The sequence below is a fragment of the Ursus americanus genome, chromosome 16, assembly GCF_024610735.1.
Source record: "Ursus americanus isolate L20-20 chromosome 16, mUrsAme1.1.p, whole genome shotgun sequence".
Classification (NCBI taxonomy): Eukaryota; Metazoa; Chordata; class Mammalia; order Carnivora; family Ursidae; genus Ursus; species Ursus americanus.
Genome location: NC_142142.1, coordinates 55288079 through 55301851, shown reverse-complemented (window position 1 = coordinate 55301851; position 13773 = coordinate 55288079). Strand labels below are relative to the sequence as shown.

The 13773-nt window shown below is 45.6% G+C and overlaps 1 long non-coding RNA gene across 1 annotated transcript in view; it reads left to right on the top strand.

Annotated features, from left to right (window-relative positions):
• Positions 1-13773, top strand: part of LOC123792575 (uncharacterized) — a 108495-nt gene that overhangs the window by 32366 nt on the left and 62356 nt on the right. Inside the window, exon 3 of the long non-coding RNA XR_015727016.1 lies at positions 302-432. This is a non-coding gene — a long non-coding RNA (uncharacterized LOC123792575). The remainder of the gene's footprint in view (positions 1-301; positions 433-13773) is intronic.

Genomic DNA, 13773 nt, shown 5'->3' with positions numbered 1-13773 from the left:
TATTTGACTTTCTGCCATGTGAATTCCACTCATTTACTGTTGTATATATGCTGTTTAATTAGTACTTAATACTTCTATTTTCTTAGAAAAGTTTTTTAATGTCAAAATCAGCTTCCCTTCCATCTGTTCTTGGGAGACCATTGGTCAAATTCTCCTTTAAAGGCTTGAAGCCCCTTGATATTTACCACGCAACTGAGCTCTAGTCAATAGAATGTGAACCCAAGGGATGTGTGTGACTTATAGGACTTCCCCATAAGAATGTTCAATGAGCGTTCATCCATGCCTTTCCCCCCCATTCCAGCTGAGTGCCAGGAAATGACAAGGACAACCTTGGAGGCCACATGATGAAGACAGCAGAACTTCTGTTAGCCTGGGTGCCCAGGGGTGGAGAGCTGCTCTTGAAAACTGGGAACATTTGCCTTGGGCTGTTTTGTAAGTGACAGATCAACTTTTATTATATTTCATCCAGTATACAAATACTGAATGTGTTTATACAGCAGCTGAAGTTACTGTGATAACACATATTCTGAAATCATCAGGTATCTTTTCTAAAAGACTTCTATAAGAACTGCTCTGAATTGTGCTTTCTTAATTATTTACTGCTGCTGCAAAAAGAAGAGTAACTTCAACAAAGAAACTATCTCAAATGAGGTAATAAAGCTATTATTGGATTTAAACACTCCCATCATTTCTGCCAAAAAAACGTTTCGGAATACAGTCTTTCCTGTGGGTGTGTGGTGTTCTTATTTGCCGAGACATTTGATAAAAGAGAAGAACTCTCACTAGCAAGGGGCTGAAACTTGGGTGGATAATAATGGAATATTGCTTAATATTGTTTTGATGAACTATTTAAAAAACTCTACTCTTAATATTTTAACAGCAGTTAGCTGTTTCTTGTGTTCTAAAAGTTCTGTCTAATTGTTTATTTTAAAAGAATCACAATTAGGCTCAGCATAACCAAGGGAGTCCTCCCCTGCCATTACATTTTTGTAAGAACTAAAATGTCATCAGTGGTGGCAGTCTTTGAAGCTTATCTGTTTATTTCAGCTTGTTTTTCGTATGATTTTCGGTTTCAACTTCACAGGGCCACATTATGTTTTTCATATTATAGATGCCAATTTCCTAAAATTTTCTTCTGGTTTCTATAGCAAATCATCTTCAGAGGTGTGCTCTTTTACTTAGTCTTCTGGGTTCTGGGTGATGCTCTCATTCCTGAAGGTGGTATTATTTTTGTAGGCCCCATGAAGGTCCCCCCTCTACTCCTACCCTCTTCACTTTACTTATCTTTAAGCAAGTAGAGCTCTACGGAGACTTGGTGCTTGCTAACAGAGAGGAAGTGTGTGTTGTCTTTGGCTTTGCTTACGACCCTAATTTTTAGGTCTGTAGCTGGAGAGCCAGGTGAAGTGCATAGCTCCTCTGTAGTTCCCAGAGCTGATGCGATTCATCTTGTGTGGCCCTGCTGAACTACTGTTGGGATCTCCTCCTACTTCTGCCTGTAACATTCAGAACTGGTGGAGTATGTAAAAATCTCATTTGCCAGCACATACTGCTTTCATCCTGCCTACAAGGCATCATATGTGGACAAAATACCTTCCAAAATGTGATGTGCCATTGCTAGTCCTCTTCTACTTCCTGCTCCGTGCCTTCCCAGGAATTGTACTCTGTGAGAGGATGTGGGTATATTGGGGAAGATGCAATAGTTCTCTGGCCTAACCCCAAAGTAGCATCCAGAGTAAAGAGCCAGATTTTTGTTTGCTCTGGTCCTGGGTCTCTGAGGTGGGCGTGGAAAATAGAAGAAAGGTGAAGTCTTCCCATCATTTTTCAGGTGGATGAGGCTACTCTGTTTACAAGGTGAAACATAGATTGTCTGTCTCAATGCAGCTCAGCTTCATATCTTTATTTAGTTAATAGAAATTCCTTCTAGATGTTGATGAGTTTTCATTTTCAATGTTGTGAATTTTGTCTTTTTTCTGTGTCATAAGTAATTTAGGGAGACGTTTAGAGACACTTCATCAGAAGTGTCTAGCCAGATGCCATTTTAAACTCAAAGGGGACCTGAATTTATTTTATTAAAAATTAGGTCTAGAGATTAGTTCAGTTTACTTATTTATAATGTTCCGTTTGCCTTAAAGCACTTCATGAAACATCCACTGGGTCCAAAGTTGTCTTCAGATATTTTTCTAAATTCTGTGCCATGGGCCTTTGGAGGAGGCAGGGGTGAACTTCTTTGGTAGCATGTAGCCATGTCAGTCATCAAAGGGTGGGTTATTTCTCTGACCTGGGGTCTTATTCAAAGTTCTTTTGGCTGTTAATAACAAACTAACCACAGCCAATTGTGAGAAGGGTGGGGGAGAAGGCAGAAAGAAAAGAAAAGATATAGAGTATATTGGGATGCAGCAGGATCCTACAGAATCTAAGCACAGTTGGGCCTTTTAAGAGTTGGGACTAGGAGCTCTTGAAGCTGTTAGGAACTTAGACCCATTCACTCTCTTCCTCTGCTTCCCTCCAAAAGAAACATTAATTGTAAACAAAATCCTGTTCGGGATGTACCCGTGACTTTGCTTCTCTGTGTTCTTGGAATGAGTTATAGCTCCTGAGTTTTCCTCTTCTGCATTCACGTAACCCAGCTCAGATGGATGGATGCCTCTCCCTGGAGCCTGCCCTACTTCCAGACTCCAGGGAAAGAGAATTTGGTGGGCTTGGCCTGGGTCAGGTGACCACACTGGTCCAGTCATCAGTGGTTGGGTGTGTGAAGACAAGTGCATATGTGTTTGAAGTTACCTATGACTGCTGGCTCCACCTAAGGTTGGGAGTCAGTTCCCAGAGAAAGAGGCTCTTTGTGATCTGGGCAGATTCTCTGAAGGTGCCTACCACTCTTGGCGTTCGGAATAAAGCTCATTAGGTCCTGTCCTGAGGGGAGCTGGAATGCCCAGCCATCATCCTCCTCTCAGGCCTGCGAGTTACTTGGGTGGAATGGAGCACCAGTCTTCCCATTGAGCTGTGGGTCTCGGGGCTCCTGTGAAGAGTTGTGAGTCATTTATAAGGCTGCACACCTGCATCTCCAGCTGTCTCCCATTACATTTTCCCTGGCATTGTTCCCACTCTCCTCCAATCAGAAAGACTCTTTAATATGAAATCCACATATTGCAAACTTTCTTTCTAGCAGTGGTTTACTTGGAAACTAAACTCTCTCTATTGTGAAGGCAGGACTGGTCACAACTGGACATGGCACACCTGCCACCATTGCTTTTTTCTGTGGAGGTAGAAGTGGAAATATGTTTCTCATGGATGCGCTCAGTGGAATCCAGCCACAGTTATCAGTGTAGGAGAGCACTGGGCTAAGAGTCAGAAGTCCTGGGTTTTATTCTTGAACACCACCTTTTATATAAAACTTCAAGACTGGGCAATCTTATCAATGGACCCAAATCCAACTTTTTAAAATTTTTTAAATGGGCATAATAATACTTTGTTTACCATTTAGCAAGTGCTTTAAATATGATCAAATATCTCTAACTATAAGGCATTCTTTATTAATTGACATTGTATGGACTATTCAAAACTTTCCAACGTATTCCAGTGGTTAATAGAGATTTGTAGCACAACCTCAGGAGAAGAGGTGGGAGCTCAGAGCAGTTGAACAATTCATCTGATGGCATAGGTAAGTTGGGGATAGCACTGGAGTTCAGCCTAACATTCTGGACCTGGCCCTCCCCCACCTGCAGGTCCACACAGGAATGCAGGTCTTCTCCCTGTCCCTGTTCTTTCTAGCAGACCCTCCTGTCCTAGCTTGCAGCTGACCCATCCTGATGTGAGACTGAAGTAGCTCTTCTGACCCCAGCCCATGGGACAAGTTCATCTGTGCGCATCCTGGACAAGACTTTGGAGCGAGAAGGGCCGATGGGTTTGTCAGACTGCTCGGAGGTCAGACCCAGCTGCTCTTTCTCCTCTTTCTTCAGAGTGCACACACCGTGGGGTGTTTCGAGGAAGATGGGGGCCAGGGTAGGCAGGGGACTCAGTAAACACTAAGCAAGGCAAGTCCAATGGGCGATTTTCTCTCTGTGTGCATTCCAGGGACTTTGTGAGGATGAATTAGGGTTAAATTAAATGATAAAACCAAAAGAAACGAGGCCTTGCTTCCTTTCCTTGGTTTTGTGCTGTGGAGGAAATGTGACATGAAAAGCGAAAGTGTAGGTACCAACATTATAGCACTTTACAGTTTGCAAGGGCATTCATGGTTCTTGGGTCACGGATCCTTACATGCAGCCCTGCAGGCTGAATATTGTTATTGTTGCTGCTATAGGGTTGAGGGCTCCAGAGTTCAGTGTCATGAGCCTGAGGTGACAACTTTATTTATTTATTTATTTATTTTAATTTTTAAAAATATTTTATTTATTTATTTGACAGAGCTAGAGACAGCCAGCGAGAGAGGGAACACAAGCAGGGGGAGTGGGAGAGGAAGAAGCAGGCTCATAGCAGAGGAGCCTGATGTGGGGCTCGATCCCACAACGTCGGGATCACGCCCTGAGCCGAAGGCAGACGCTTAACCGCTGTGCCACCCAGGCGCCCCCGAGGTGACAACTTTAGTAAATAGAGTCAGAATTTTAACCTGACTCCAGATTTCTTCCTCTTAACAAGCACATTCTCGGGAAGCCTGGGTGGCTCAGTCAGTGAAGTGTCTGACTCTTGATTTTGGCTCATGTCATGATCTCAGGGTCATGAGATTGCGCCCTGAATTGGGCTACGTGCTGAATGTGGAGCTTGCTTGCAATTCTCTCTCCTTCTTCCTCTGCCCCTCCCTGCTTGTGTTCTGTCTTTCTCTAAAAAAATGAAAACAAACGAAAACACCAAACAAGCACATTCTCATGCCTACCTGGGGAGTTTTAGTACACTGATCCCTGCATCCTGCCCTCACAAAATCTGATTTAAGTGAACAGGAATTGGCCCCAGCATTGGGATTTTTAGAAGCTCCCTGGGGTGAATCAATGTCCAGCCAAGGTTAAGAGCCACTGCTGTATGTTTTCCCCAATTTAGTGGCTGAGGACCAGCCACCTTCTGACCCCATGCTTCTCAGACTTCAGTGTGCATAAGAAACACCTGTGAATATTGTTCAACACCTGATTCAGGAGGTTTTGGAGAGCCTGGGGTTCTGCATTTCTAATGAGCTCCCAGGTGATGCCGCGGATCCCAGACCACACTTTGAATAGCCAGGTAGTCTGACCGGTGTAACTCCCTCATACCAATGATGCGGTGCTCTAGAGTACATCTGACCCAGGTTCTCCAGCAGTGCTTAGTCAGCCAGATGGATGTGCTGACCCCTTCGACTCCCTGCCCCCAACCAAGCTGGTATGAGATTCCATCAGTTTGTCCTTGGAGCTGTGGTGGTCCTTCCCTTCCACCACGGGGTCTGCTGCTGGGCCTCCTGCACTGGGCCTCCTGCACTGGGCTACCTTTCTGTACTTGCTCTGGTTCCAGGATCTTGTGCCTCCCAGTTGCCCTGTTTGTTGATGTCAGCTCCGTCCTGATGTATGACAAAGCAGGGCGACGCCCATGCTGTGAAGACCAGAAAGCCTGGTGTTTGGGATCAGAAGGATTGAGTCCTGGCTCTGCCACTTCCTGTCTGGATGACCTTGAGCAAATTACTTGACCTTGTAAGGGAATGAAGAATGCTACCTCATGGGTTTATGAAGAGATTACACGAGATGATGTAGGTCAAGTGCCTGCATCAGAGCCTGGTGTGCTTGGTTAACAAGGATTATATTATTAAAGAGCTTGGAACTAAACATTTACTGTCTGGCATGTGCCACCCCTTGCATGAGGTGTTTTGTAGATATCCTCCTGTTTGAGCCTCAGAACAACCCTGTAAGGTACATATCATCTCTATTGTACAGATAAGGTAATTGGAATCAGAAAGGGTAGTGACTTAGCCAAGGATGCACAGCTGACTGTTCTAAGGTCAGAACTTGCATTCTGATTTGTCTCACGCTGAAGACTCATGAGGATTGCTCTTGACAGCTGTGGCTTATTTGACAGGCGGGGCTCCCTAAACACTTGTTGTCGTATATCTTTGGGGGAGAGAGAGAACAGCACCCAGAGGGCTGGGAGGTAGGCTCCCACTCTCCATTTGCCCTTGGAGGACAGGCTGGGATAGGAGCAGGGGTTAAGAGATAGAATGGCCAAGTCAGAAAGTGACTTTGATGGGCAGACATTACCAAGTGCTGCCTGCCTGGCCCCTGCCTTCTGAAGCAGGCAGTGCAGGGTCTAGAGGAGCTGTAGGCTTCTGTGCCCTCCTCAAGAGTGAAAAGCAATTTTTTGGTGTGTGCTCTAGGGGGTTGAGAATGAGCTGACCGCAGCAGGTGTGAGTACAGTGGATGGGGAATAAGTGAGATCTTTCATGGCTGGGGTGGAATGGGGGCTCCTATCCCAGTCTCCATGAAAAAGAGCTTGGTAGGACCCAAGCCCTCCAGTCTCCTTGTCTCCTGCCAGGCCAGGCAGCCACCTGCCACAAATCTCTGCCTTTGCCACATGTGGCTCCATGTCGTTGAGGTAAAATGTAAATCTTGCCTTTGATACAGCAGCCTGGCAGTGGGGAGCATGCTGATGAGAAAGTGGACTTGGGGTGCTGCAGGAAACTAGCTCAAAATCCCAAATGACATGACCATGTGGTGACATGAGTGTGGGGCTTGTCCTCTCCCTTGCCAAGGACGCTCACCATCCCAGGCCTTGCTCAGCATGATGAGGAAACCCTAGAGGAGGTGTCAAGACTGAGGCCAGAGATTTTATTTCTCTATTTTAAAGATCGATTGATTGATTTGAATGGGGGAGGGGTTGAGGGAGGGGCAGAGGGAGAGAGAATTTCCAGCAGACTCCCTGCTGAGCAAGGAGCCCCACGTGGGGCTCGATCCCACGACCCTGCAACCCTGTGATCATGACCTGAGCTGAAATCAAGGGTCAGATGCTTGACCGACTGAGCCAGCCAGGCCCCCCGAGGCCAGAGACTTCAAATACAGCTGTTCCAGCTGGGAATAGCTGCTTAGGCCGCTGACCCTTCCAGCCAGGTGAGCTGCAGCCCCGTGGCCCAGGAAGCTCCCAGTGTAGCCGTGGTACCGCTATGCCCCACTCTGTGGGAGAACAGTGACACTCAGTTTGTACCCTTCCGTATCTCTCGGCACAGGCACCAGGAAGGATCCTTTTTATTGTGGAGGAGTTGGAGCCAAGAGAAACTCTGCCAAAGTCCCTGGTCTCCAAGCGGTGGTGTTGGCCGGCTTTATTTTGCTCTGTGGGAAAACACAGAGACACTCCACCTCACTTCACACCAGCTCTTCTAGCTTCAAAGCTCACGTTGTCCATCTTGATGAAAAATTTGCAGATTTTACACAGTTACAGGAAAAAAGAAACCCATGACATATGCTTCATTGTTTATGTAGCTGGTTTCATAGATTTTGGATCATACTCTTACGTTTTCAACAAGTACCAAAATCCTTTTTTCTCTGAGACTGGGGAAAGGGGCTTTGCAGAACAAGGGTCCCTTCGTCCATCTTTATTGTTGCTTATAATTTCATTTTTAATTAACTGCAGACTTAAGAAAAAAAGTTGCAAAAGCAGTACAAAGACTTCCCATACGCCCCCCCACCCAGATTTCCCCAAATATTAATATCATACATAACTTGGAGTACAATGATCAAAAGCAGGACGTTAACATTGATACAATACTGTAATCTACAGACTTAATTCAAATTTTGCCATCTTTTCCACTCATGCCTTTCGTTGGGCCCAGGATCCAATCCAGGGTCACGTTGCATTTCCTGTCCTGTCTTCTTTTTTTTTGAATCCAAAATTTGAATACATTTCAACTCAATATTAGAGTTCTGGAATAGTAAAATACAATAGCAAAACATGGAAACGACCCAAGTGTCCATCAATGGAAGAGCGAATAAACTGATATGTATGATACACACATATATATTCACAAAATAGCATATTACAACGGAGTCTAAATGAATTAATTACAGCTACTGCATGGATGAATCTTAGCAACATGCATACTTTCAAATGTTGCATTGTTAAGATCCAGCTTGAAGGAGCGCCCAGTGGCCAAATCAGAGACAATTTGGGCATCAAAATAAACAATGATAATGGATTACAATCCATTGAGTAAAATAGGAATCTACAAGTTCACGTTGATATAAACAGATGGAGAGAAAGGGAAACTCTAACAGTAGAATGCCAGTGCAATATGGCAGAGGAAATGATAGAAATAGAGGGTTACCATTTGGCACCCACTATAGAGGTGGATGATTCAGGCAGGAGTCTTCAGTGAATGCTAAGGTTGGTGGGAGGCAGTTTGATGAGAAGAGGATATTGGCATGATTTTGGAATACTAATCAATTACAAAGGAGAAATGGTGAAATGAAGAAACAAGATCATGTGATTAAGGTTAACCACCAGGGTTGGGAGGAGTCTATATCGCATGCCTCCTGCTGAGACTCACTGGGAAAAGCAAAGCATTTTGTGGTATTCCTGCCATCAGAGGGACTCAGGTTGTAGACCACCCTGTTGAAAGTAAGTGCCGTGCTCTTTAAAACTGTCAAAGACATAAAAGATGGGGAACTATTCCAAATTAAAGGACTATTGGACAGGAAGGACATGAAGATACATGACAACTAAATGCAAAATGTATTCCTGTATAGTATTTTGGACTGGAAAAGAAGAGAGACATTGTCGGGACAGTGGGCAAAATTTGAATGGCCTCAGTGGATTGGGTGGTAGTGTACCAAAACTGATTTTCTTATTTTTTTAAAATTTTTTTTATTATGTTATGTTTTCTCCTGTCTTCTTAATCTCCTTTCATCTGGGACAGTTCTTCAGTTTTAATTTGTCCCTCATGACCTTTTCCCTGTTGAAAAGTACTTGCTAGTTATCTTCTAGAATGTTCTTCATTTGGGCTTATATGATGTTTCCTTGTGATTTAAATCCAGGCTATGCATTTCTGGCAAAAATACCATGGATGTGATATTGTGTCCTTCTCAGCACATCCTCTCAGGAGGTGCGTGACCTCTCTTTGTCTCCTACTAGTGGTGTCAACGGTGATCTTTTGTGCCAGGTAGCAACAGCCAGTTTTCTCCCCTGTAACGTTACCTTTGAATGAATTTTTACCTTTGTAATGAATAAGTATTTTGTGGGGGAGATTCTTTAAATAATCCTGTTTCTCATCGTATCTTAGCTCGCTGATTTTGGGATTCGGTCATGATCCTGTCTGAAACAATTATTGCTGGGGAGTTTAATTCACTTACAAATGTCAAGATGGTACAATTACAAAGCAAAAATAAAAGAGTCTTCTAGGCACACAGGCAGGACGGGATCACTTCTTACACCTCTGACTCTGTTTGCTTGCTTGTAGTAGTTTTGTCTCATTCAGTGTACCTTCATCAGCTGTTAAGGACATTACATGTTGAATGTCACATCCACACCACCGTGCTTGCTTTTAGGAGCCATGATATTTCAACTGATGCTTCTATCCTCCTATCTGATTCATTCTTGTGTTTCAGAGCAAACAGTCCCTTTGGAGCTCAGAGCTGCCTTCTAAATTTGATCTGAACTTAAGCTCTGTCTCCCACTATTTAGACTGAAGATATGTGGTATTATTCTGTGTGCCCCAGTGATTCTAATTTCTACTCAGGACCAGCCTTTTCCTTGGTAAATGACTCAGCATTTTACAATCTGACATTTTAAGAGAACTACTGTGCTATTAAACTGAAGCCATATATTAAAGTTAAACCCCGAAGCCAGCATGGGTCCAACAAAGGTTAGACAAAGATAAGACAATTTGTCAGACCTACCAGCCTACCAAGTGCACAGCAGAAATGAAATGAGATTCTGAACCAGAATGGGCTGGGGCCTCTGACAACAAATTCTCACAGAGACAGACTCTCTTCTCTGGTGGCTGAGGCTCTGGCCTCTCTCAGCTCTGCTGTTGGACCCTGAGGAAGGAATCTGTGCTCCAGACCTGAGGCCCGAGTTAGGACAGCGTATTTAAAGGAGGTTTAAAGTTGAACTTCTAAATTGGGAAAGTTGTAAATTTGAAGTGAGTTATTGATTTTTGTTTTGTACCAAAGAAGAATTGATGAGATAGAAAAGAAAGCCTTCCTGTATGAGCACCTAGCAGGCAGGTTGTCAATCGGGTGATTGTACTTCCCTCATCATTTATTTCAGGCTGCACAGAAGTGCTGATGCCTTTTCTGCCCACAGAAATGCCGGCCGGGAGGGGCGGCTGAACGCAGCAGCAGAAACGTCCTAGTATACGCCTTTTCTGTCTGTGATCGACCCACACGGTAGTAGTGACCCAGCCTGCTTTCCTCATTAGCCTCGCTCTGTCTTGTCTATCTTGCTCTTCCTGAGGATGGGAGGGGAGGTGAAAGCAAGTAGCTGGAGAAAGGGGAAAGAGAGGAAAGGGACGTGAATACAGAGCAGGAGGGAAGAGGAAGGGAAAGGCAGCTCCTTGTCTCCATCCCTTCCCAGGGGCCTACCATCTCAATCCTGAGACCTTCTGGCCTATAATACCTCCATCGAGGTCCGGGCACCCCACCTCTCCCAGCCCACTGCATACTCGATTGCCCCTTACCAAGCAGTGTTAAAGCTACCACCACCCCTAGCCCTCAGGGCCCTCTCTTCCACAGGCTTCCAGAAGACTGCACTCTGACTTACAATCTGTATCATTCATTCATTAATCCGTCAATCATTTATTGATGCCTCTGCTAAGCCAGGCCAGGAGTTGTGCTAAGTACTGGGTATGTAAAAATAAATTAAACACAGTTCTTACTCTCAGGGAGCTCCTGGTTTCATGGGAAGAGAAGTTTTCAAGTAGATCATCATAATGCAATCATAAGATATCATTTACTACCTGCCATGTATCCTTCTGAATATCTTACATGCTTTACTCGTTTAACCCTCATAACAACCCTGTGGATTAAGTGCTGTTATATCCCTTTTATGGTAGATGAAGCACAGAGAGGTTAAATAATTTACCAAGGTCACACAGTTACTAAGTGGCAGAGCCGGGATTTGAAATCAGAGGCACTGGCTTCAGAGGTAGGGCTTGTGACCGGTATATTTCACTGCCTCTCTGTGAGTCAAGTGCGATAGTGGGGACTCTGAGTGTTACGGGCACATGTGGCAGGGGCTGGTGGAGGTAGCAGGGGTGGAGGGCTGGGACAGGACTTGGTTTGGTGATGTGGGGGAGGTAGCTTCGTGATCTGGGCCTGGGGTTCCTTCCCTCCCTCTTTTTTTTCTGCTTTCCATATTCAGTAAGCAAGTACTGTGTGTTAGGCATTGCGCTAGGTACTGGGGTACAAAGATGGGCCTAGTCCAGCCGGGGATATGCCAGCACACAGTGTGGTGGGCGCTCTTCCTGAGGAGAAAGGACATGAGGCTGTGGCAGGAGCAGTGGGGAAGGACTTCACGGAAGGATGGGGAGGACATTGTGTGGGCAAGGGGGGCAGGCAGATCTGGTGTGAGCTGCTCGGTGACACAAGTATCTAATCGTGTTGCTTCTACTTCTGACTCCCTTGCAGCCAGGGTTGACCAGACATCTAAAATCCGGTCATCATTTGGGGCAGCACTCCCTGTTTGATGGCCTTCCAGAACCCGGGAACTGGTGTGGGTCTTAGTCTGTGGTTTCCAGTCTGCAGGGACCTGAGGCTGTTTTCACAGCCTTCCTTCCTCCATCCGTGTGGTACCTTCCTGGGAAGGCCAGCCTGGTCCCCTGGAGGATGAGCAGCGTTGCAGGTGGCAGCCGTCTTGTCACATCACACTGCAGCTCCCTTGGTGGCACCACACGGCCAGGTTGCCAAATCTCAGCCTTCACCAACAGGCTGCCAGTGAGCCAACACCTCCTGTTGCCTCCTTTGAACAGAAACTTAAAACTGTGTTGACTGCCCCCTGGTGGTAGGGGAGTCCTAGAATTTAGGAATGATGGCTTACCTCTCAGAGGGGGAGAAATTCTCTCTTCCTTTCTAGGGACCTTAGGGTTGCATGACCATCAAGTATCCTGATAACAGTTACAGGAGCATTCCAGGCAGAGCAGACGGTGTTAGCGAAGACACAGGGGAGTCACTGTGTTGGGTCTATTGAGAGTATGTACCATGGCTTGGGGTGTCAGTGGGAGATGGGGGCCAGGAGATGGAGGTTGGGCTAGGTGGTGAGGGACCTTGAAGGCCCAGCTAGTAGGAAAAAGCCAGCTTTCACCTGAAGTGGAGTAGTGATATGACCAGGTCTGGAGTTTAGAAAGATCAGCGCATGCGTGTGTGTGTGTGGTGTATGTCTGTGTGTGTGTGTGTCTGTGTGCGGTAAAAGGCTACTAAGAACAACTTAACCTACTGCATAATCCCCCTGGGTGGCCTGGGGCTGGTGCTGTCCTGTCCCCTCACTGAATGATGTGCCATGTGGGGCGGTATTGCTCCCAGGCACATAGCCGGCTGCTTTCCCAATTCACCTTGGCTCTTAATCCAGGCAAAGTAAGAGCAGGGTGGGGAGATTATAGCCCATGTCCCATGTGATAGGTGGGTAGCAAAAACCAGTCAGTGTGGTGACAAAATTAATTTTGTATCCTGTCCTTGGGAAATAAAAAAGAACGGGCCATAGAAGACTCTTCTGACCAGGCTCGTTAGCAGAAGTGAGGGAGAGATTAGACCAAAGGTTTCTCATTTCCTCATGATCCCAGCCAGATCCAGTTTCAAGGACTCAGCGCTTCCTCTCTGAGCCAAGATACCCCACTCCCCCTAGTCCTCAAATGACTCTAAGACCGGAGGGACTGCAAACGATGCTAGAGTCAGAAGAGCCAGAGCCAGGTAATGAGGTGCGAGGGAAAAGTGCCTACCCGTGACATTAAGTGGGATTTATTTTCTTCATCTCAGGTTCCCTATTGTACGGCGCGCTCCTTCCCCACCTGCAAACACAGCCATATTTTAGGATACAACTCTGAGGGTTTCAGGGCTGTCTGAGAAATAATGGCTCCGTGTGCTGTCACTGCATAGATGTGCCCTTTCCAAATATACAAAACAGGAAGGTGACCTGCTGATTCAGTGGAAGGCAATAAACCACACATTCAATTAGAATGACATAGATTTAATCACAATTGTCTAATGGTATTTGAGATTTCTTATTTAATCAGTAATGAGACGACCCAGCAATTAATGTTCCTCGAATCGCAGCCGCCCTTACCAGCGCAGTGTTGATTTTAAACTAATCTTTCTATTTTATATCCTCTTTCTATTTCTGGAGCTAATAAAGGTGCTCTAATGAGTTGTATTAAAACATCAAATTCTTCTTTTGTCGCACTCACAAGTTTATCATGATTTTTAATCAAAATACTGAGTTAATTTGCAGGAGGGAGTTTTGGACATCACAGTTTGCCTGGTTGGGGAAGCCACAGTGGGCTTGGCTTATTTCCGTCAGACTCTCCCAGCTGTTTTTGGCCCCCTCTGGAGAGGTTTGAGAACTGGGACAGTGTCATGGTGTGTGACGTATGAGGTTACAGAGAGCCCCGGGCTCAGAAGGTCCCTGTGCTTGGTTTAATGTGATGCTAGCATGGTCTTGAAAATCTTAATTCCTTTTGTAAAAGGGGCCCCACATTTTTATATGCACTGGACCCTGCAGATTATGTAGCCAATCCTGTTTGAGGATCTGTCAGATTAGCCTCTTCTTGAGTTAGCGCTTCAGGCTCTAGGCTGAGAAGGGCAATGTGTGGAGTGGGCAAGAATTGACTGTGGGGGTGCAGAT